General features: G+C 42.3%; 1 long non-coding RNA gene across 1 annotated transcript in view; it reads right to left on the bottom strand.

The window, feature by feature from the left end:
- The window catches only part of LOC102755740, a 235,608-nt gene that overhangs the window by 136,216 nt on the left and 77,841 nt on the right, over positions 1-21,551 (bottom strand). The window contains exon 3 of the long non-coding RNA XR_435547.2: positions 10,872-10,956. This is a non-coding gene — a long non-coding RNA (uncharacterized LOC102755740). The remainder of the gene's footprint in view (positions 1-10,871; positions 10,957-21,551) is intronic.

Genomic DNA, 21,551 nt, shown 5'->3' with positions numbered 1-21,551 from the left:
GGAAAACACATATATAATTACATATTGTTTTTGTGATTCATCACTATGCTTTAATGATGTTCAATTTGTAACAATGAAATCGGGGGTCACCACAACATGAGGAACTGTATTAAAGGGCCGCGGCATTAGGAAGGTTGAGAACCACTGCCTTAGATGAAACATTCAGGTACTGTTCCTTTCATAAAAGGCATGAGTATGTAGCTACAGATGTCCTAAATTGGCTTTTATAATCACAACCTGCATGCCCCCAACCCCCAAACATCTGGAATAGGAAAAGGGGAGAAAGGCTGGGAGCCTCATCTCATATAAAGTCCCTCTTGATATTTCCAAGGACTCCTGAAGAAGAGGGAACAGGTGGGGTGGCAGGGGAGGCTGTATTTCCACTAGTCACCTCGCCTCGTCATCTTGTGCTCCAATTTCCTGCTTTGTTTAAATTCTGAGCCTGAAGGGCGGCTTTCTCCCTTATGTTGCCCATATGCCAATGACTCCCAGATTTCATCTCTGCTGAGAGCTCTGGGATACATTTTCTAAATGCGTTTTCAACACTCAACTTGGATATCTGATAAGCGTCTCAAACTTAAAATCCACAAAACGGGGCTCGTCCCCCACAGCACACCTGTTTCTGTAATGTTTCCCAGCTCTGAAAACGGCACTACCATTGACCTAATTCTTTGAGCTGAAAATCCAGGAGTCACCTTTGATTTTTCTCTTTCCCATACGCCAAGCAATCTGTCCACTCTATTTTCAAAGTGTATACTGAATCCAACCATTTCCCAACCCCGCCCGTAACATCATAATCTCTCACCTGGACAACCACAATAGCCTCCCATTGTCTATTGTGTTACTATTTGCATGTTGGCTAGCCTTCTGCATTATAATCCTTCACAAAAGTCGCCACGATCCTCCAGAACATAAGACAATCTATGTCACTTCTAGATTCAAAACTGACCAGTGCCACCTCCCCAGAATACTTTAGCATAGTTGGCAAGTCCTCTGTGATCTTGCCAACACCCACTTCTCTGTCTTTCTCTTTGATCATGTTCTCCATTGCCTCTGGAAGCTCCTGCCATCACACACCCCTTCTTCCTTTAACACAACCGGCTCTTTCCATTTCAGAGCATTCGTCGTTGGGGTTAGTTTCTGCGTGGGATGCTCTTCTACCAGTGTTTTACTGTCTGTGATTTAGTTTAGAATTCTTCAACATGACATGACTATTTGTGATTAATTTTAATCCATACTATGAGAGTTGTTGGCAGTTGAATTGCCCTCAATTGGAATGTACACTCTTCACTCATGGTCTCTTTCCTTAGTCCTTCATTTCTTTCTTTACAGAATTGATGATGACTCTAAATTATGTGATATACTTGTTTACTTTTGCATTGTTTGCCCTCTTCCCTCACTCCGTGGAGGCTCATGAGGGTGAAGTCCCTACTGCCTGGCGCACAGTAGGCACTCAATATGTTTGTAGATCAAAGAAATATGTGGCACTTATTCCACTGTTTTAAACATCACTTTTCTCATTTTTAAAATACAAAGAATAACAAGATTGGAGAATGCTCCTGAATACTTAGTATTCTTTCTATTTATCTGTAGAGCAATTCAGCTGTCTTTTTGCTTGGCCCATCTTGGCTAAACCCTGAGGGAGCCTCACTGTACATATCAAGCATTCAACTTAACAGCTGTATACGTCAAAAATTTTTATACCTTTAAACATTTACAATCTATGTTATATATATATATATATATAACATAGATAATACATAGAGAATCATACATAGAGAATCATATGTATATATATAATCATATATATATGATTCTCTATGTATGTTACACATGTATGTATTAAAATACTCTACATTATTTTCTATATGCACAACTAAATCAGATATGGTAATGTTGAGATGGCAGCACTGGTACGTCCATAATCAGACTGCTTAGGCCCAGATTAAAATAACAGGCATCTTGCATTATTTTGGCTTTTTGACTATAAAGCTCTGAGTGTCTGCCTCATCCACATCCCCCTTTTGAGGCGCTCTTTACATGCAGGTCACCGTAGGACTGAAGAATTGGTCCAGAGCTGATTGGGCACAGACCAAAGTCAACTGCAAAAACTGGCCAGTAGCCTATTAGGTAAGATAACGTGAGAGCTTGGGAAACTCATTCATTCTCTTGGATTATCAGTGGCAGACCCCACAGGAACTCTAGGGAGCATGAACTCATATAGTATCTCTTGGGAATATATATAAAAAAAATGAGACAGAGAGAGAGAGAAAGAGTTGAGAAGCAATGACCAAGTAACTAAGTCATGATAATGGTCAATTTAAAAAGTAGGAAGGCGTGACCAGAGCTCCTGTTGACCACTAAGGCTACTATCAATTCAGAACTATGGTTGTATCCAGTTTTCCGGGAGGCCTGGCCTGTTCTCTTTCTTCCCAAATGACCTCATAATGAACTCCCATTTGTCAGGGTAAGCAGAGGGCAACATTCTTCTCTGCACCTAAATTAGGCCATAAATGATGGTCTAGTTCATGGCTAATAAATAGGGTCTTTTTATGTTCCAGAGTCCTTTCCTATTCAGGGGCACAGGCTAATCAAGATTTCTTACATTTCACTTCCAAGTATATAAGCATTGTGACCTCCCAAGTCAACCTAGGACCAAACTAGGACAAGGATTCCCAAAGCACCATACATACGACGTAGGGAATGTAGACTGCTTACCCCTCTTCCCTTCCCAACACACACAGACACACAAAAAGTCTTGGTAATTGTATTCAGCTTTCAACAAAACAAAACAAAAAAATTCTGGTAGCTTATCCCAAACCACTTTGGTTTGTGGGTATTTTTTGGAGGGGAGGGGGACATATTCATCAACTCTGTAATATCTGTATTTTTTTTTTACCTTACTTTCATATTGCTATTTTTTCTTTTTTTTCTTATTTCCCTAGACCAGCTAACTGCCCATGGAAATCCCTGATAATTAGTTTTCTTTGTACAAAAATGGAGGTGTCTGCCTTGAAGGCATGAAGTGCTTTCCTCAACCTCCTGGAGATACCACACTTCCTCCAACTCCAGCTTAATCATGGTACCAATTGGAAAGGGAACACTCCCATTCTTTGAGTAGATCACTTCCTTTCTCTGAACACCATTTCTCCTTTGCAATTAATGATTCAGGAAATCATTTTTCATGGCTACAGTTACTTATTATTTCCTATGACTGAGTGGCATATCCCGAGATAGCACATCATTAGGAATCAGGGAGTAACCTTCACCGAAGCTAAGGTCACAATCTTCAGTTTCAGGCAGAGCTCTTGGTTACGAAAGCAGTTTGATTCATTGTGGGGCTGGGGTGGGGTCCACCCTGACTCTACATTGGAAAAGCTGTTACCAGCTGGCCTGCTACACGTGATAACAATGCTGACGATGACAATAACAGTGGTTCCATAGCTGCATAGAGAAGCTATATCTTTCCTTCCAAAGCCCTTTCCCACCCCAGACTGAATGGTAAAGCAGGAAGATCTTTTGAGGCCGATGTTCATTAGTAAATAAATATCTATTAATAGATGCCACAGAAGGAGGAATGTAGGACCATGTTGTGAGACCACGTCATTACTTTGGATACTTTCAGCACCTCTAAAACTTTTTTGTATTTTTTCAATTATTACTACCTTCTCCTGATCCTTAAGTCAGGGCCTTTGTGGATATTTGCCCATGTAGCCAACATCCTGGGGTACTTGGAAGAAACCTCATTTTGCATGTGAGAAAACGGAGACCGATATCAATTGAACAACTTGCTTGAAGGCACCCAGATAATTAAGAGACAGAGGTCTTTTGCAAACCCAGGTCCAACCTCTTAAACGCTGGTTCATGGATCGATGCTCAACTCACTGAACCACACCAGCCGGGCAAGGGCAAGGCCATTTTCTTTAATATATATATTTTATTGATTTTTTTACAGAGAGGAAGGGAGAGGGATAGAGAGTTAGAAACATCGATGAGAGAGAAACATCAATCAGCTGCCTCCTGCACACTCCCCACTGGGGATGTGCCCGCAACCAAGGTACATGCCCTTGACCAGAATCGAACCCGGGATCCTTGAGTCCGCAGGCCGATGCTCTATCCACTGAGCCAAACGGTTAGGGCACAGCCATTTTCTTTCAGAGCCAGAGGCCTGGTCCGCGGCCCTGCTGCAAGAGCAGGAGTCATGACCCAGATGCGACAAGCACAACGCTTTGGCATCTAGCTCCTGCAGCTGCCAGAGAGCATTAAACAAAGTAACTGAAAGCAAAGGAAAGGCAACAACAGAAATGCCAGCAGCGGCAGCAGCAGCAGGAGGCAGGGCCCAATTACTACTGGTTGAAGTGTGAGGAAAATTAGTGCTGGTGATGGTTCAAGGTTATGTTGAAATTCCAAAGCAGTGGGCTTGCATAACCAAGAAACATGGAAATTAAAGTATTACTGATGTTCACACTGTTTATTTCAGGACCTTGCTTTCCGTCCTACTTTGTCTCGACAAGCCTCAGTCCAGTCACACGCTAACCACCACAGAGAAAGGGTGGGGGGGGAATGGAGATGCGTGTGGGTGTTAAAAAAATGCACATAAATTAAGAATAGGAAAAATACCCAGCAATGCTCATTCATATTATGTGGAAATGAAGCAAACCGCCATCATTAGCAGATCCCAGGAACTTTAAAACATTTTGCAGGCAATGGGTTTCTGAATTCACCTGCCAAAGCAGTGATAACTCCTGAACCATCCACAATAACAATGCTTATCTTTATGGAGCATTTCTTATGCCCGAGACAGACACAGGCACAGCGAGTCCTCAAAATAACCTTACAAAGAAAGCATAGTTATCACCCTTTGGTAGCGGAGGGGAGGGAACGTGCCAAACTGAAATGACTGGACCCAGAAACAAAAGCTACAAAGAAGAACAAACAAGATTTGAACCCCGGGCTGACCCTCTGACGGGAAGCCAGAGCTCTGAGTCACGTGTCCTTTCTCCCCATGTACTGGCTGCCCTCTAGCTACTACTACCCACCCGCCTTGTCCAGCCCTCCCTCCCCTGAGCACTCCTTACAGTTCCACAAATGCCACATATGTGCTGATGACTAACTGCCCAGCTTTATTTTTCTCAGATTAAAGACTTCAAAAAACTAAAAATGGAGCTCCCATTTGACCTTGTGATCCCACTTCTAGGAATAGATCCCAAGAAGCCAGAAACACCAATCAGAAAGGATATATGCACCCCTATGTTCATAGCAGCACAATTCACCATATCTAAGATCTAGAAACAGCCTAAGTGCCCATCAGTAGAGAGAGAGATAGAAACATCAATGATGAGAGTCATCGATCGGCTGCCTCCTGCACACAGAGATCAGTTGTGTTGTGATTTAAGATTAAAGATCTCTGGACATAAGACACTGGGGGGTAGGGGAGGCCAGAGGATTGTCAAGGGCGGGGAAAAGAAAATGGACACATATGTAATACCCTTTGTAATACTTTAAGCAATAAAAAATAAATAAATAAATAAATAAATAAATAAATAAAAATAAAGACTTTAAGTTATGAAAGCAGAAGAGGCAACCCCCGCTCACCCTCCCGTGTATCTGATGAGAATGCCCACCCCAGTATGTTTGCACTTGACGCCAGCAACGTTTGTTTGCCTTTTACAGAGCAGAGCGACCCACAGACTTCAAATAAGGCTCCTGTCTGCGTGCTCCCTTGTCAACTGTAGATGGCAAATAAAACATTTTATATCTGGGTACTGAAATCTGATGTCATTGGGTTCCTCTAACCTCAAGTACAGGACAAAAATGGCTGTCCCTCTCCATCACAGACAACGTGGGGAGGGTCTGGGAGTGTGACGAAGGGTAGATATTTTTTATGCCTCATCCTTTCAGGATATGGATAAAAGACCATAAAATCGAGCCCTTAAGTAATATGATCACTTTTTTAAAAAATCAGGAATTTTGTGAAGATTTGCTAAAATGAAAAAATGTAAGCAAGTTCATTGGAAAACTTATACAAATTTTAGAGTTCAGTCTGAATAAACAATATTTGTGGAAATTTTTATACTTTCTGATCAACTGAGAAAGACTGTCGAAAAGAGTTTTGTGCCAGAGATAACACTCAATGTTCACCACCTTTGTTTCTCATTCCTCATTCCTGAAAAATGAAAACTATATTTTTCAGCCCCTGGAAGGTAGGTGATGGCATATGCTGAGCCCTGGCAAATAAATTTGAGTTCTAGCAAATAAACTGTACATAGAAGAGGTGCTTTTCAGAAAAGTACCCCCTTGTAAACTGTGAATGATTATTTTATTCATCATTGATTTTCCCAACATGAGTACCGTACCTTTCCGCCCACCAAGTCCCTGTGAGGCACCCTACATTTTTTTCCTCACAATTTAAATTATTCTAGACATTTTATATCTCTCCACTCTATACTGTTAAGACTTAAAACTTTTAGCCAACCCAGTTAGACCTTTGTATAAGTGTTTTGTTTCATTCTGGAATGATGCCTGCCTGCTTTCCCTCTCTATAACCTAGGTGTCCTCCTTACAATTGAAGGAGCCCGATTAATATAGCTAATGTTATTGCAAACAATCCAACATCACTAGAGGAGCGATGACTTATCTTTCACTGATAACTTTTATTCATTTACTAATAAACTATTCAGCTCCTACCATTTACAAACCCATTGTTTTACTCCTCTCTTCAATAGATGAAGTTAGAGGACCACCTCTGTTTATATATTCAAACTGTTAGTAAGAGATCAACTGAAGGACTTGTATGCATGCATATAAGCATAACCAATGGACACAAGACACTTGGGGGGGGGGATGTGAGGGCATGTGCCAGGGGTAGTGGAGGCCAGGGGGAGGTCAATGGGGGAAAAAAGAGACATTATGTACTACTATTTGTAATACTTTAAACAATAAAATTTAAAAAAAACAACAGCCAATGTCTAGAAAATGACATAACATTGTCCAACCTTACGCACTGGCATCATATACTTTAACTTATAAAAAATATTATCAAAGGCAAGTTGGGGATTTGGCAATCGCCCAGAGGCTCTGATGTGTTCAGAACCTCAATTCTCCCTTCTTCCCTAGCTTCCTCCCATGTAAGATGAACAGAGACTTTGCTCCCATTGATCTCCTCTCTCTCCTTCCATTCTTCCATTTTCTCCCTGTCCTTTCTGGTTCTCAGCCCTGTGGTCCCCCCTTTCTCTGGCTGGTTGTCAGCTCTGCTCCCCACGGCTCCCTCCTGGTTATTACAGGTTCTATTTTACAGTGGAAGAGAAAAGAAAGCGAATCTGCCCTCGGCGTGTGGGACCCGTGAGACAGCTCTGTCGCTGCCTAGGCTCAATATTCCGCTGGCATTGTGCCGGGGTCTGCACCCTGCTCATCGTCTCACCTGGGGTGTGGTCCCAGCTGATGGAAGAGAGGAGAAGGAGCCAAAACCAAAAGCACTGTGACACCTACCCCAGGTCTGGCACAAGGTACAATGGAAAATGGTGAATGCAAACTCAGCCTGGTGGGAAGCCAGGTGTATAGACAAATACTTTTTTAATCTACAAATAATTTTAACCTGCTTTGGAATTGATCAGAGCAGCAAAATTTCCATCACCAACAAATCAAGTATCTGGTAAGAGAAGTAACTGCTACTCTGCCTTAAGGTTTCAGGAATTTTTTAACACAAGGATATGGCATTTGGATTGACTCTCACCTGTAGCTCTCACCATAAGCCACTGGAGCATCCATGCCCCAACTCTCTCATGACATGACTGACAACTATTCAAGGGAGTACTAACTACAGAAATCTTCATGTTCACACTTTCTGTGATGAAAAACTCTACATTCACTATCAGAGCTCCCACTTTGTTTACTTGCTGGAGTTAATCACCTTCATGTATGTATGTATTTTATCATTTTTATATGCATCCTGTTTTCCCATCTTGAATGTAAACTCCATGAGGGCAGGAATCTGAGTCTTATTCGGTACTATATTCCCGGAGCCCATCTCATATCTAGTGCATAGCAGTTGCTCAATAAATAGTTATTGACTAAGTAGAGTATAACATAGTTACTTGTTTGTTTGTCTATCATCTCCATTAGATGAGGAACCTCTAAAGCAGTGGTTCGCAACCTTCTGGCCCTTTAAATACAGTTCCTCATGTTGTGACCCAACCATAAAATTATTTTCGTTGCTACTTCATAACTGTAATGTTGCATGTTGCTACTGTTATAAATCATAATGTAAATATCTGATATGCAGGATGGTCTTAGGCGACCCCTGTGAAAGGATCGTTCGACGGCCAAAGGGGTCGTGACCCACAGGTTGAGAACCACTGCTTTAAAGCAAGTTTGACATGCTTACTCTAAGGAACCGTGTTGAACTAATTTTGCAATTTCGTTTTTATATGGCAATTCCTCCTGCTCTCTTACACTTGGTAGATGCTAAAAAGCTCTTTTTAAAAATTATTTATTGTTTAAAGTATTTCATATGTCCCCTTTTTCCCCCCATTGACCTCTCCCCAGCCACTCCCACCTCCCAACACATGTCTTCACCCCCTAGTCTGTGTCCATTGGTTATGCTTATATGCATGCATACAAGTCTTTTGGTTGCTCTCTTACCCCCACACCCACCCCCGCCACAAGCTCTTTTTTGCATAAATATAAGATTGTTATATATCCCTCCTTTTATCCATTGCTTTTGTTGGAAGGAAGGTAAAGAAATTCTAGGCTGAAAAAAATTTTTAATTTAAAAAGTGTAAGAAAAAACCAAGTTTGTGCTACTTCAAGTTGAGCAAAACAGTTCTTCCATCTCACAGGAAGAAAAACAAAGAAAACCTCTGGGACCACTTTGTACATCTATTTTGGGACAAACTAGTGACAAGATGAAATATTCAAGAATGTGACCACTAAATAGAAACCCTGTTGAAATATGTTTTGATTTTTCTCCTTGGGCACATCTTGGTAGGTTAGCAGTTTACCAGGGACGAGAGATGACATTCCCTCCCTCCCAATATTTAGTACATTCCCTTTGCCTCAAATGTGGCAAACATCTTGAATTTATTCCTTTATGTCCCAAATTCAAGATGATTTTGTGAGGTCCTTTGAGTGGCAAGGCTACTAGCCTGAAGCTGACTCAGAACCAATGGAAGTATAAACTTTTAAGATTAAGCACTGTCTGATTTAAATGTATTTCTTTACAGTAATTCTTATAGCAAGTACCTGGTGCAGCGTAATTCTTGAACTAGTGGGGTCTGAAGTTATGAGAGGAACTAAACTTGATATAGAAAAACAGTCAATATCCACAGTGCAAGTTTTGTAAAGCATTAGGGGAGCACATGAAAAAAGCAGAAGTCATATCAGGATAATGCCAAGTTCTATCATGACAGGTCTAGAGAAAAGATTGGCTACTAGAGATGATGGAAATTCTGTCTACCCTAATCACATGACCCACTCTGGTTGAACGCTCACACTAGCCCCATCACCAGGGCAGTTATAATTTATTGTATGCACTGGCTCAGATTTTCACCCACTAAACTCAAGAGTGCCTTGAGAGTCAGGATCAAGTCTTTGAATCCCAACACCTTGCATAGTCACATAACTGTGGCACGTAATGCAGGTTCAATCAACCTTGTCAAATAATTAATTGGTTGGTTGAACAATTCGTTCAAAGTGTTGAACATTGTGCAAATGTAAATATCTCCATGAAGGAGGCTACCTCTGTTCTGTCCACATCTGACTCCAGACCACCGAAAACGCTCAATAAGTTTTCACGGATGGGCAAGTATGGTCACTCGTGTCTGTGTAGGGTACACACGGTCTCTACAGACAAAACTTTATCAACACAGTGAATGTCCTGCAAGTATCTCAAGGATTCTTAGGGCTGCAGGAAGTACCCAGGGGCTATTTAATTCACATTCTCACATCTTCGTAACAGAAGAGCAGGAGCATTCTTTGTACCCAGATCCCCCCTCTGCCTGTCCATTTTACTGGTGAGGAGTGAACTTCAGGAACAAGCAGTGGTACATATATCTTCCATGATGTACAGAAGAATAAGAAATAGAGTTTTTCAGCCTCCAACCAATAAACAAAGCTTACTTATTCAGGATGGAATTTCATTTGCACGTCAAGATCTATCGAGCCAGGATATGAGGGCCATGTGAGAAGAGGAGAAAAAAAATCAATCCCAACCACCACCACACTGGCAACAGAACACATTTTCACAGGTTAGCCATAAAGCGAGGCATTCTTCCTTCTTGCCTCAAATTTTTGGCACCACCAAGGGACAATTTTCTGAAGGACTAGAAGGGATGCGTGAAGAAGACAATGATAATATGTGGGTGGGTGACCATAAACACTGGAAGAGGCTGCACGCTGCTAGATGCTACTCACAGGCCTGATATTTCAAGGAGCCTTGAAGCAGGGTTTCCTGCCTGTTTGCTTCCTGGGTCTGTTTCTCTCTTTCCTTTTTTTATTGAAAGGCATATTTTCCTATCCATTAAGATTTATGGTTTTCTGCCAACTACTTCGCTGGAACAAGTTTCCCCTTTAACTTAACAACGCACCTATTAGGCTGTAATGTACCCATAAAAACTTCTCTTCAGATAGTGCTCACAAAATGCATTTCTTTAGGACTCAAGACGGAGAGAAATATAGTCTAATGAAATTTGGAACTGAGTAGCTCCCACTTGTTTACTAGGTGAATATGTTAGGCCATCGTCATACTACGAGAAAGTCACATTCAATGAAGGCAACATCTCCCAGTTCTAACAACCACAAGATCTAAGGGTTTTCGAGAACAATAAGACTGTCACTAATTTTTTCTGGCTCATTATATCCTCTGTATGGCTTACCCGTTAGCTGAGCTCCAAGAAGTTTTCATCTTCATTTTCCCTTCGTTGCCAGACCCATGGACTTTGTGGCATTTGCCATAGCACACTAAAAAAAAAACCAAAAAAGGATCAAAAAAGGGCATTTAAAAAGAGAGAAAATTTCTTAATCATGCTTTCATAACTTTTAGTGAACAGTTGGTTTAAATTTCCAAACAACTCTTTTCCAAAGGACAGTATCAAAACACATGCAAAAAATAAAAGTCTAAATAAAGCACAATAAATTATTTCACTGCTAAGGGATTAGATTTCAAAGAGAGAAGTACACATAAGGATATGAGAGTGGACTATATTGGATCTCTGGGAATTGCTGTCAGATATTGATGAAAACAGAGAGACTGTAGGAGATCAGATAAAAGAGAGAAATGATTACATTTGGAAGAACAATGTGAAATTCGTGGCCAACAGAGATTTCACATGTAAGCTAATAGCAATCCACGAAAGAACAAAGTTGGAGTGAGTCCCACATCTTTAACCACATTTACAATCATTCAGCATCTGTAAAAATTTCTACATAGCATTTTTCCTCATTTCAAAATTTGCAAAATACCTATTTAATAGGTTTAGCATGTCAGTCGGTAATTTCGTCCACGGGCAGTGAAAAGGATTTGTGTGTGTGTGTGTGTGTGTTTTTTCAAACTAGTTGGGCTTTGCTGCCCTTTGGGCTCGGAGATGCTGTAAACAATGTGTTCTGTACATTTCAGCATCCATGCTGGTGAGAAGACGCATCGTCCTCTACTTTCATCTTCTCTCCCCCAAGATTCACACCCACTCCATCTGGGACAGAGAGAGTCCATTTTCAACTTGCTTAGTGTCCCCTTTATCTTCGCCATGATCACCAAAGAGCAACTGATGGTAGAAAGGTTTTCCTCTCTGATAGAGGAGTATGGACCGTTATGTTGGAAATGAGCAAAGATGACTCAAACCGAAACAAAACCTGAGGAATAAAAATTGAAAAGCCAGCTGGGACAGTAACTGGGGGATTGAGTCGGGTCAGCCCTCCAGAGGCGGGTGGTCCTGTCCCCTTCGCGATGATGTCATCGTCTCCAGATAACCTGAAGTGGTCCCAGCGTGAGCAGCCGGTAGTCTGGTTCATTTCAGCTACATAGATGTGACTTCATTACATGATGCAAGCTTTCCAAATTGCTCCCAGTTGCATTCTGTCCTTTTTTCCCTATCCCCCAGTTGTCTGTATTTGAATCGAGTGAACAATTAAAAAAAAGAAAGACAGTCGATATCAAAGGCATGTTAGAACAGCATCCTGAACCAATTAATTAATAGTATGGATCCTACCCTCATATCAGAGTGTCTGTTACAGCACAGATTTGCTACAGGAGCGAGCATGAACACCCCAATTATGGGTCATGAGCTCCTCAATGATAGCCGATTGGTTTTGGATTGGAAACTTTCCTTATCTTGGTAGGAACTGAAAAAAAATACAAAAAGAAACTTGTTCATGAAAACCTCTCCTTGCTACCCCAAATTTTACTATAATTTATAAGCCCTAAACTGATTGGGCATCAAAACATTATTTGGTGTTACGTAAGTGGGGGTTCAGAAAGCTTTTGCAGCCTGCTCATGTCACCTGCCATCTCTTGACACCTCCATATTTACTCCATGTGTATGTGACTCTAGTCCAGAACATTCAGAACAGAGAAACTATGGCTCATGGTTGAATTACAAAAAGAAGGGTGCGTATATGATGGGACACGGGGAGATCTCCTAGCAGAAAGAGTTTAAGAAGGGGGTGTATTTTCTCAATTTGCTTTCTCAGACACGAAGTCTTCCCAGTTCCACTGCAAGTAGAAAACACAGCTAACAGTCCCACCGAATTCTTCAAGAATTCATATCTGTTGGGACTTTTCAACAATATCCCTAGGACAGATTCTTGAATTTGCTTCAATCTTGATTACAGTCTACACAATGAACAAAAAGTATTTCTACACAATGGCAAATCCTAGCTGAAAATAACATTGTTTTAGTTTAGGGGGAAACTTTTTTTTTTTTCAATAAAGCCTCCCACTTTGTATTTTGAAAGAAAAAAAATATACACTGGAGAGAATTGGTGTCTTCGTCATAACAAATCCCATTTTCATCTGGGACAATGTAGGCACAGGGACGAAGATATGGGCAGAACAGCCTCTTGGTTCCATGTCATGCGTGTCTATGATGGATGGATGTCTAGGTCTTTGGATGTTTCTCCTTCTCCAAGTCTCTCATCACATTCTCGTTTCCGGGAATCCAAGAGTCTAGCCTTGTGGTTAGTGGAGGTGCTCCGAGGGGAGACCCCAATCAATCGCTTAGTAGCTGTCGGCTTGGCAAGTTACTCAGCCTTCTTGAGCCTCAGTTTCCTTATCGATCAAAAGTAGTGACAACATTTCTTCCAAAATTGTTGTGGAAATGAGACAATGTGTAGAAGGGCTTTACTCACTGCCAAAAATATGGTAATTGCACTATATTTAATATTACATTGGCAAAGTTTTGAAAAGAAGAGAATTATGTTCTGCTGCTTTTGGCATTCTGGCTAGGAGGGGAAAAAAAAACAGCCTTTAAACGAGGAAACCCCTTTTCCTCGCCCCAGGACAACACCCTCAGCCAACCAGCTTGTAGTTACTGACCTCTTCCTATACCCGGTCAATGGGTTATTCCTCTTCTATCAAGTACATTCAACCTGCTCTCCTCTGTAACCCACTCACCCCTCAGTGGTCTGAGCGCTCCATACCTTCATGGGCAGGGCTTTATTCCAATGTTTCATTTTATTTTCACTCTACCCTTATGACCACTCCTCGAATCCAAGCTTATTATCACAGAACTATTATTGTTGCACATCAAATTCCAAAGAAAAAACAGCATCAGGCGATTTCGTTTCACTTGACGTATTATCAAACAATAAAAGACACAGGTCTAACCAAACACGTGTCCTCGGTCTGTGAAGACATGCCCCCAAGTTGACCTGCAAATTTGGTTTCATAGCACCGGCTCCTCTAAGAAAAAGAAACAAAATAAGAACAGAACGTCCCCGCTGATTACCTCTGAAGAACCTCCCTCATGTGGTGGAGATGTGTTCAACTATAAGAGGTTTTTTTAAAATGGACCTTTTCTGCCGAGACCGGTTTGGCTCAGTGGATAGAGCGTCGGCCTGCGGACTGAAAGTTCCCAGGTTCGATTCCGGTCAAGGGCATGTACCTGGGTTGCGGGCACATCCCCAGTAGGAGATGTGCAGAGGGCAGCTGATCGATGTTTCTCTCTCATCGATGTTTCTAGCTCTCTCTATCTCTCTCCCTTCCTCTCTGTAAAAAAATCAATAAAATATATTTTTAAAAAAATGGACCTTTTCAGTGGGTTTCTTATTCACAATTTGTCTGGTTTTATTCACTTTAACGATGAGCTAGATGAAAATATTCAGCTTTCAAAGCTCAAAGGTATCAGTTTTCTATTCCTATATTAAAAAAAAAAATTCCTATTTTCTATTCCAAATCTCAGTGACTTAAAGGGGGACCATTTTATTCCTCTTATTTGCTCATTATTCTACAGGTCAGTCATGTGGGCTGGGTTCACATGGGGTCATGTATATGTCCCAGTGACAAAATTGGGGCCTGATGGACTGATTAGGCCTCACTGGTACTTCTGGAAATGGGTGGTCATAGTCAGCAGGATAGTCTGGGCTGGTAGCAAGGCCGCAGAGCTCAAGAGTAGAAGCTGCGAGACCTCTATGGACAGGTTCATGTGCCGCCACTTCTGCTGCATCTGTTGGTTGAGGCAAATCACATGGCCAATCCCAGAGTCACGCATACACAGGGAGGAATTATAGCAGCCAGGTTGCAAATAATCGACCACACCACATAAACCTTTACGAGAGTAAATTAAGCCATAAACCTCATCTTCCTGATTTGTTTAGCTGACTTTCAGTCTATACTGGGATCAGGTACCAGGGATACAAGAGGGATGTATAGGGTGTCCCCCAAAAATGTATACACACACTTTGAATACATTTTATTTTCAAAATTGAGCTATCAGCTGTTAAAGTGTGTAGCTATTTTGGGGGGACACCCTGTACATGGCTGATGCTCTAAGGAATTTCATCTCTGGGTGGTGAGTGGCTCAATGATCCTGTGATGTGGTAACTTGTGTTTGGTTGAACTGATGAATCTGGTCAGATAACCCAGAGATGTGTGCCATCCATCACAACACAGATTGAACAAGAAGACTTCTGTGTGTTGTTTATAAACCCAACCTCATTACAACAAATTCATAGAGACAAGCAAGTCCTAAAATTTTTTTTTTTTTGCTTACCAGTGGTTGGCCAACTCATTAGTCAACAGAGCCAAATATCAACAGTACAGTGATTGAAATTTCTTTTGAGAGCCAAATGTTTTAAACTTAAACTATACAGGTAGGTACACTGTTATTAACTTAATTAGGGTACTCCTAAGGCTTAGGAAGAGCCACACTCAAGGGGTCAAAGAGCCGCATGTGGCTCGTGAGCCACAGTTTGCCAACCATGGGCTTAGACCAAGTTAATTATATTATCACACTTAAATGATAGCACAGGTTTTTGATCCCCATTTGAGGCAGATTAGGGTAGTGGTTAAGAACTTGGCTATGGAAAATCATCATCATCATCATCATCATCATCATCTCAATATCCTCACTATAAAAGAGAGGCTATATTTTAATCATGCAATTATATTGTGAAATATAGAAAAGAAAATGGACAGTATCAAAATCTTAGTTTTCATACATAACTGTTGTTTTACAAGTAGGGAAGAAAAAGAACCTTCTTTATAAAATGTTTGAGTAAAGATCCAACATTTAAATTCACTCAGGTGTCCACAGTTTCTCTGTTTTGCCCTCTGCTCTTCAAGAATCTTGGAAAACTAAACAAACATTACCATAAGGAGACTGCAGACATAGCATACTGGTTTAAATTAGGAATCCACTTTCTTTCCTTGAAACCATTTTTTTACCAGACACAACATAAAGTGTGTGTGTGTGTGTGTGTGTATTCACTAGGATGGTAGCAAATAACTCCAGATTTTCTTTCTTTCTGGTAAAAACTCAGCTTTTTGTAATGGATTTCTTTTTAGTCCCTCACTCCCCAGGAGGCATTGAGCATGGGATTATGGGAAGAAAGAACACCTACTTGACATACCCTGAATTCATTCCAGCGTGAGGCTCCGCTAATCCAGAGTCCAGCACCAACATTCATGTGAGAAGGAAGGCCCTCTGTCTGTGTTTTCAGTGAAAGATGTTGTTTCAGGAGCCTTATTTCCAGTTTTTTTTTTTTTTTAAATAGTTTTCATCTATTGCAAAGTTGTGAGGCAGTACCACTCAAATAAGTAAACATCTCTCTTCACTCAAGGTCACTACCAACCAAGGCCAGAAAATTCCTGTAGCTGACCATGCCTGACCTTAAGTTGTGATTGTTAGATTGGGTGGGTTATGTCATCACTCGAGCATTATTTAAGTATGTTTCTCCTTTTAATTCAATTTCCTGTTTTGTTTTCTCGAAACCATAAATTGTCTCTTAAGAAAGTTTACAAAATGCATATTGTTCTCCCGTGAGACCCGCGCTGTTCTTCGGCTGGGCATCGCCTGCCAGATGACTTTTTTTTTTTAAGTTTTCCTTTTACTGGTTTTGCATAATGGTTGCAACGATTCCCAAGTAATGAAAAAAGAATGAAGAATGCGTGTCCTTTCCAGCACACAGCCACAATGTTAATGTTCAAACAAAGCAAAATAAAACAAAACAAAAACCCACCCTAATAGTGATCTGGACACCCAGCCAGCCTCCTCTCAGCTCCCTTATTGGAATTCAAGATGTTTCCTATCTTTTCTCCTCTTACTCCAAATAAACTATTTGTGCTCGAAGAAAATGTGTAGTGTAGGACACATGTAGTCATGTTGTTGGGGTCTAGGCTGAGCCCCAGCTCCCCTAACCAACTAGCGTAGAATTCTTGGGAGACAAGACTTAACTTCTCTGAGGCTACATGGTCTCATTTGTAAACTAGGAGTGATGGAGTTTACTTCATGGGATTGACTTGAAGATAAAAGAGAATGCAGGTGTCAGTGTCTCACAGAGTGTGAGCTGAAGCTAACCACGAATCTGTTGTCTATTCCAGGATGACATCATCATTTTCTTCCCTCAAGGCACAGTGGGTAGACTGAGTGTGGGGAAGGGCACTGGAGATGGGCAGTGATGAAAGGCAAGCACACTGGGGAGACACTGATGGACGTAGTACCAGATGCCACCCTGCTAGAAGCCACAGGGGATAATGTATATGCATAAAGCTGGGTCTTCATTCATTTTTGTATCTACAGCAGCACAAATAGGCACTAATTATTGTTGCTCAATATTTTATTGTCCACACGTGTATTACGGGGCACAGTAACCTATTATAGAAGTCTGTAGACTATAGTTTGTGGAACAAATCTGGCCCACTGTCTGTTTTTGTAAATAAAGTTTTATTGGGACAGAGCTATAGCCATTTATTAACATATCATTTTTGCTGGTTTTGTGTTACCATGGAGAGTTAAGCATTTACAGAAGAGTCTCCTTATGGCCCACAAAGCCAGAAGTAGTTACTATTTAGCCCTGGTCTTGTGTAGAAATGTTATCACACTCTGGCCTATGGAATTAAGTTACCTATTCACTCCTGTCTGAACAGAAGGTCTCCTGATGAGCACCCTACTGCAGGTGCCATGCAACTCTTTGAGGATTATGTTTCCATGTAATTGCTTCATTTTCCCATGGATATTATTGGCTTACTGCTTTTCAGAAAGAGAACTGGATTTACTGAAAAAGGGAAAAAAGGTGGAGAGATTAAGACGTACAAATCAGCAGTTACAAAACAGTCAGAGGGATGTAAAAATACAGCACAGGGAATATAGGTAACTAGAGTCCCGGTGCACAAATTTGTTCATGGGTGGGGTCCCTTGGCCTGGCCAGTGATCAGGCTGATCAGGGCCTTCTAGCCTAGTCATCCTCTCCGTGGGAGGGGGACTGAAGGAGGTTGGCCGGCCATAGGACGTTGGCAGTGGGAGTTCACTGACCACCAGGGGGCAGCTCCTGCATTGAGCATCTGCCCCCTGGTGGTCAGTGCACATCATAGTGACCAGTCGACCGGTCATTCCGGTCAACCGGTTATAACAGTCGCTTAGGTTTATATATATATAGATAATACTGTCATAACTATGTATGGGGCCAGGTGGGCACTAGACTTAGTGGGGGAACACTTTGTAAGTTGAATAAATGTCTAACCACCATGCTGTACACCTGAAACTAATATAATATTGAATGTCACCTGTACATGAGAAGAAAGAGAGCCTGTGATGTGCAGAGACATTCTACCGACCCCAGCAGGCATCCTGGGAAGATGAATGAAGGGTACCGTCACGCAGAGGATGACCAGGGGTCCTGGAGTCGGCTTCTCCATGCTGTCAGTGGTCTAGCAACACTGGGGTCACCACGGATGACAAATGGATACCACTGACTTCATTTTCATTCGCAGCCCTTCCCTGGGTCTCTGTCTACATGGATAATGTCACCACACAGAGATACTGGACAATGATGTGGTGGAAGAGACAGCTTCCTGAAAACCTGAGGTGTCGATTAGAGCCCTCGAACTACCATTCATTCTACATCAGGGCTGACACCCCTGCTTGGGGCAGAATACTGTGTACATGAGCCCCTAATTCTCCATGGACACCTCCTGGATGCTGGAACACATCTGCAGCTGTGGCCGGCTGACCCTAAGGAGAAGCTAACGCAATCTGTAATTGATGTGAGATCCTCCCCTCCCTCTCTCTCTCTCTCTCTCTCTCTCTCTCTCTCAGCTTCTTCTACTGTACTTACTGTTCTAAACAGGCCAAGCTGGCATGGCTTTTTGACTATCTCTGCAAAATCCATTTGGATCCATTTCTTCGACTACTACCATCAACCTGGAATGGGGCACAGAAACAATCGGGCCCAGGAGTGTGGAAACCACTGCACTTACAACGACATCCTTTGCTTATTTATTTCAAGCAGGAGGCCACACAGATGCTGAAAAGCAGCAGCAGACTCACGAAACATGATTTCAGTTCCATCTGGTTAAAGGGTCCTCCCTGATGGTCAACCCTAGCCGTGGTCCTCCTGCATCTTGACGGATTTCCAAACCATCCAGGCCCAGGAGAGTTGTTCATGTTGAAAGACTGCAGGATGGGACCTCCTAACAATCACCAGCGAGTTCAGGCTGAAGCTACACTCGGGCCAAGCCTGCGTGGTGTACTCCCCTGTAGCTCTTGGTTCTGTGCCAGCAGGCTCTCAACACACGGGACTCCGATGAAGTTCCGCATGTGGAAAGGGCTGTAGCCTGAAGCCTGTGTGTTTGTAATGGAAACACAGCAGTGACCCCGCGATCCAGGTCTGTATCTGTGCTGCCATAAAATGTGTTTCTCTAAACAGAGCCGCAGAAGTGCCCGTGTTGGGTGAGGGTGGGGGGTTCTGTTAAAGGCTCCCTCAGGTAGGGAGGTCGCAGAGCCTCCTAAGAAGAAAACCATGCATTGAAGGAGGGCTTTTAAGGTTCACAAAAGTACTTTCACATTTAGGATTCTGAGGACAAGCCTCTGAAGTGGGGAAGGCAAGCAATCTTTTTTTTTTTTTTTGAGAATTTTTATTGATTTATAGAGAGGAAGGGAGAGGGAGAGAGAGAAACATCAATGTGAACACAAAACTTTAATCGGTGGCCTCTAGTACACCCCCCCACTGAGGATCCAGCCTGCCATCTGGGCATGTGTCCTGACCAGGAATTGAACCGGCAACCCTTTGGTGCATGGGATAATGCCCAACCAACTGAGCCACACCAGCCAGGGAAAGGCAAGCATTCTTTTCCTCCTTTTATACGTGAAGCAACTTCAACAGAGAAGGGGAAGGTCTTCCTCAAGCTCCATTAGAGACTCCGTCAGAATCACAGCTAGTGAACATCCTTTGCTACCTGGTTCAATGTTCTTCCTAATGAATTATTCTCTGACCCTTATTTCTGTAAGACTGTAAACTAGCAGAGATATTCAAATAAAACACTTTGTCAGTAAACGAATCTGACAGAAACCCTCTCAAAGAGTTGACCAACCTGAGAACGAGAGTGAGGGAAGAAAATACCTGACAATGTTACATTAACATTGATCCTATATTATAAAAGGCTAATATGCAAATCAACCAAACAGTGGAATGACTGGCCACTATAACATGCACTGATCACCAGGGGGCAGATGCTCAACTCAGGAGCTGCCCCCTGGTGGTCAGTGCGCTCCCACAGAAGCCGGGCTCATGGCTGGCAAGCCCAGTGGCAGTGGCAGGAGCCTCTCCCACCTCCGTGGCGGCGCTAAGGAGGTCAGACATCCCCTGAAGGCTCCTGGACTGTGAGAGGGTGCAGGCCGGGCTGAGGGACCGCCCCCGCCCCCGAAATGCACAAATTTCGTGCACCAGGCCTCTCGTTAATATACATAAAAATACAAGAATAAACTCTGTGTTTCCCATACTCAACTGTGAATCTTTTGCCACACTCTGTATAATCCGGTCTCACTACATCATTGAAATGGTCCCCTCAACCTGGAGTGGGATGATTCATTTGCACTGATGGGTAGGGAACAGAGCCAATCTGACACTGCTAGCCAGTAGTCCTGCCACAGAGAACCCACCAGTTTCTTTGAACCAGCCAGTGTTCAAAGTAAAGTGAGTTGCCTCAGAGAACCCACTCACATCCATGAAGATATCAGCCAGCAGAATATGACTAAGACCAAAAGTGAGACCCAGCAGAAAGGCTATTTGGTCAGAGGCATACATGGCTCTCATCTTGGCTCTCATCTCACACCCACACCCACACCCACAAAGTCCTACCATAATCAAGTAAGAAAGCCCTTCAGCTTACTTCTCATGACTGAGTTCATCCCACTGCCCCAGTCGACATGTCCAAACACAAAGAAGAAGGAATGGAAGGGATGCAAAATACCTTGTTCCCATGAAGACTGACCAAGTGTTTTGAACTGTATGGTTCTGAAAAAAAACAAAATCTATGCAAATCACAAGCCAAAGGTAAGAGTCAGGCTTCAAGGAAATTCATCCGAAACGAAGGGAACTCCATAGCCAGACCCTGCCTCCTGGTTAGCTGGGTGTTTTCTATCCATCTTAAGAGGATCCTCTCCACAGGTCCTCGTGAAAGCACACGGCTCCATGCATCTCCCTTAGAGAACAAGTATATGAACATTGTTATTGGCTTCCATTTTGTAATTTTTAATATGGATAGAGCTCCAAATTCATTTAATTAAAAGTATCGACTCTTTCAGTCTCCCAATATCAAAGCCCATCAAAAACTGTTTTGAGCCCTGACCGGTTTGGCTCAGTGGATAGAGCGTCGGCCTGCAGACTCAAGGGTCCCAGGTTCGATTCCGGTCAAGGGCATGTACCTTGGTTGCAGGCACATACACCCAGAAGGGAGTGTGCAGGAGGCAGCTGATCTATGTCTCTCTCTCATTAATGTTTCTAACTCTCTATCCCTCTCCCTCTTCTCTGTAAAAAATCAATAAAATAAATTAAAAAAAAAAAAAAAAGACTGATAAACAAAAGACCTGGTCAAAAACTAAACAACATAAAGAAAAAATGTTGAC

This window comes from Myotis davidii, unplaced genomic scaffold, assembly GCF_000327345.1.
Source record: "Myotis davidii unplaced genomic scaffold, ASM32734v1 scaffold174, whole genome shotgun sequence".
NCBI lineage: Eukaryota > Metazoa > Chordata > Mammalia > Chiroptera > Vespertilionidae > Myotis > Myotis davidii.
Note: the sequence above shows the minus strand (reverse complement) of the source record. Positions and strands in the feature narration are given on the sequence as shown.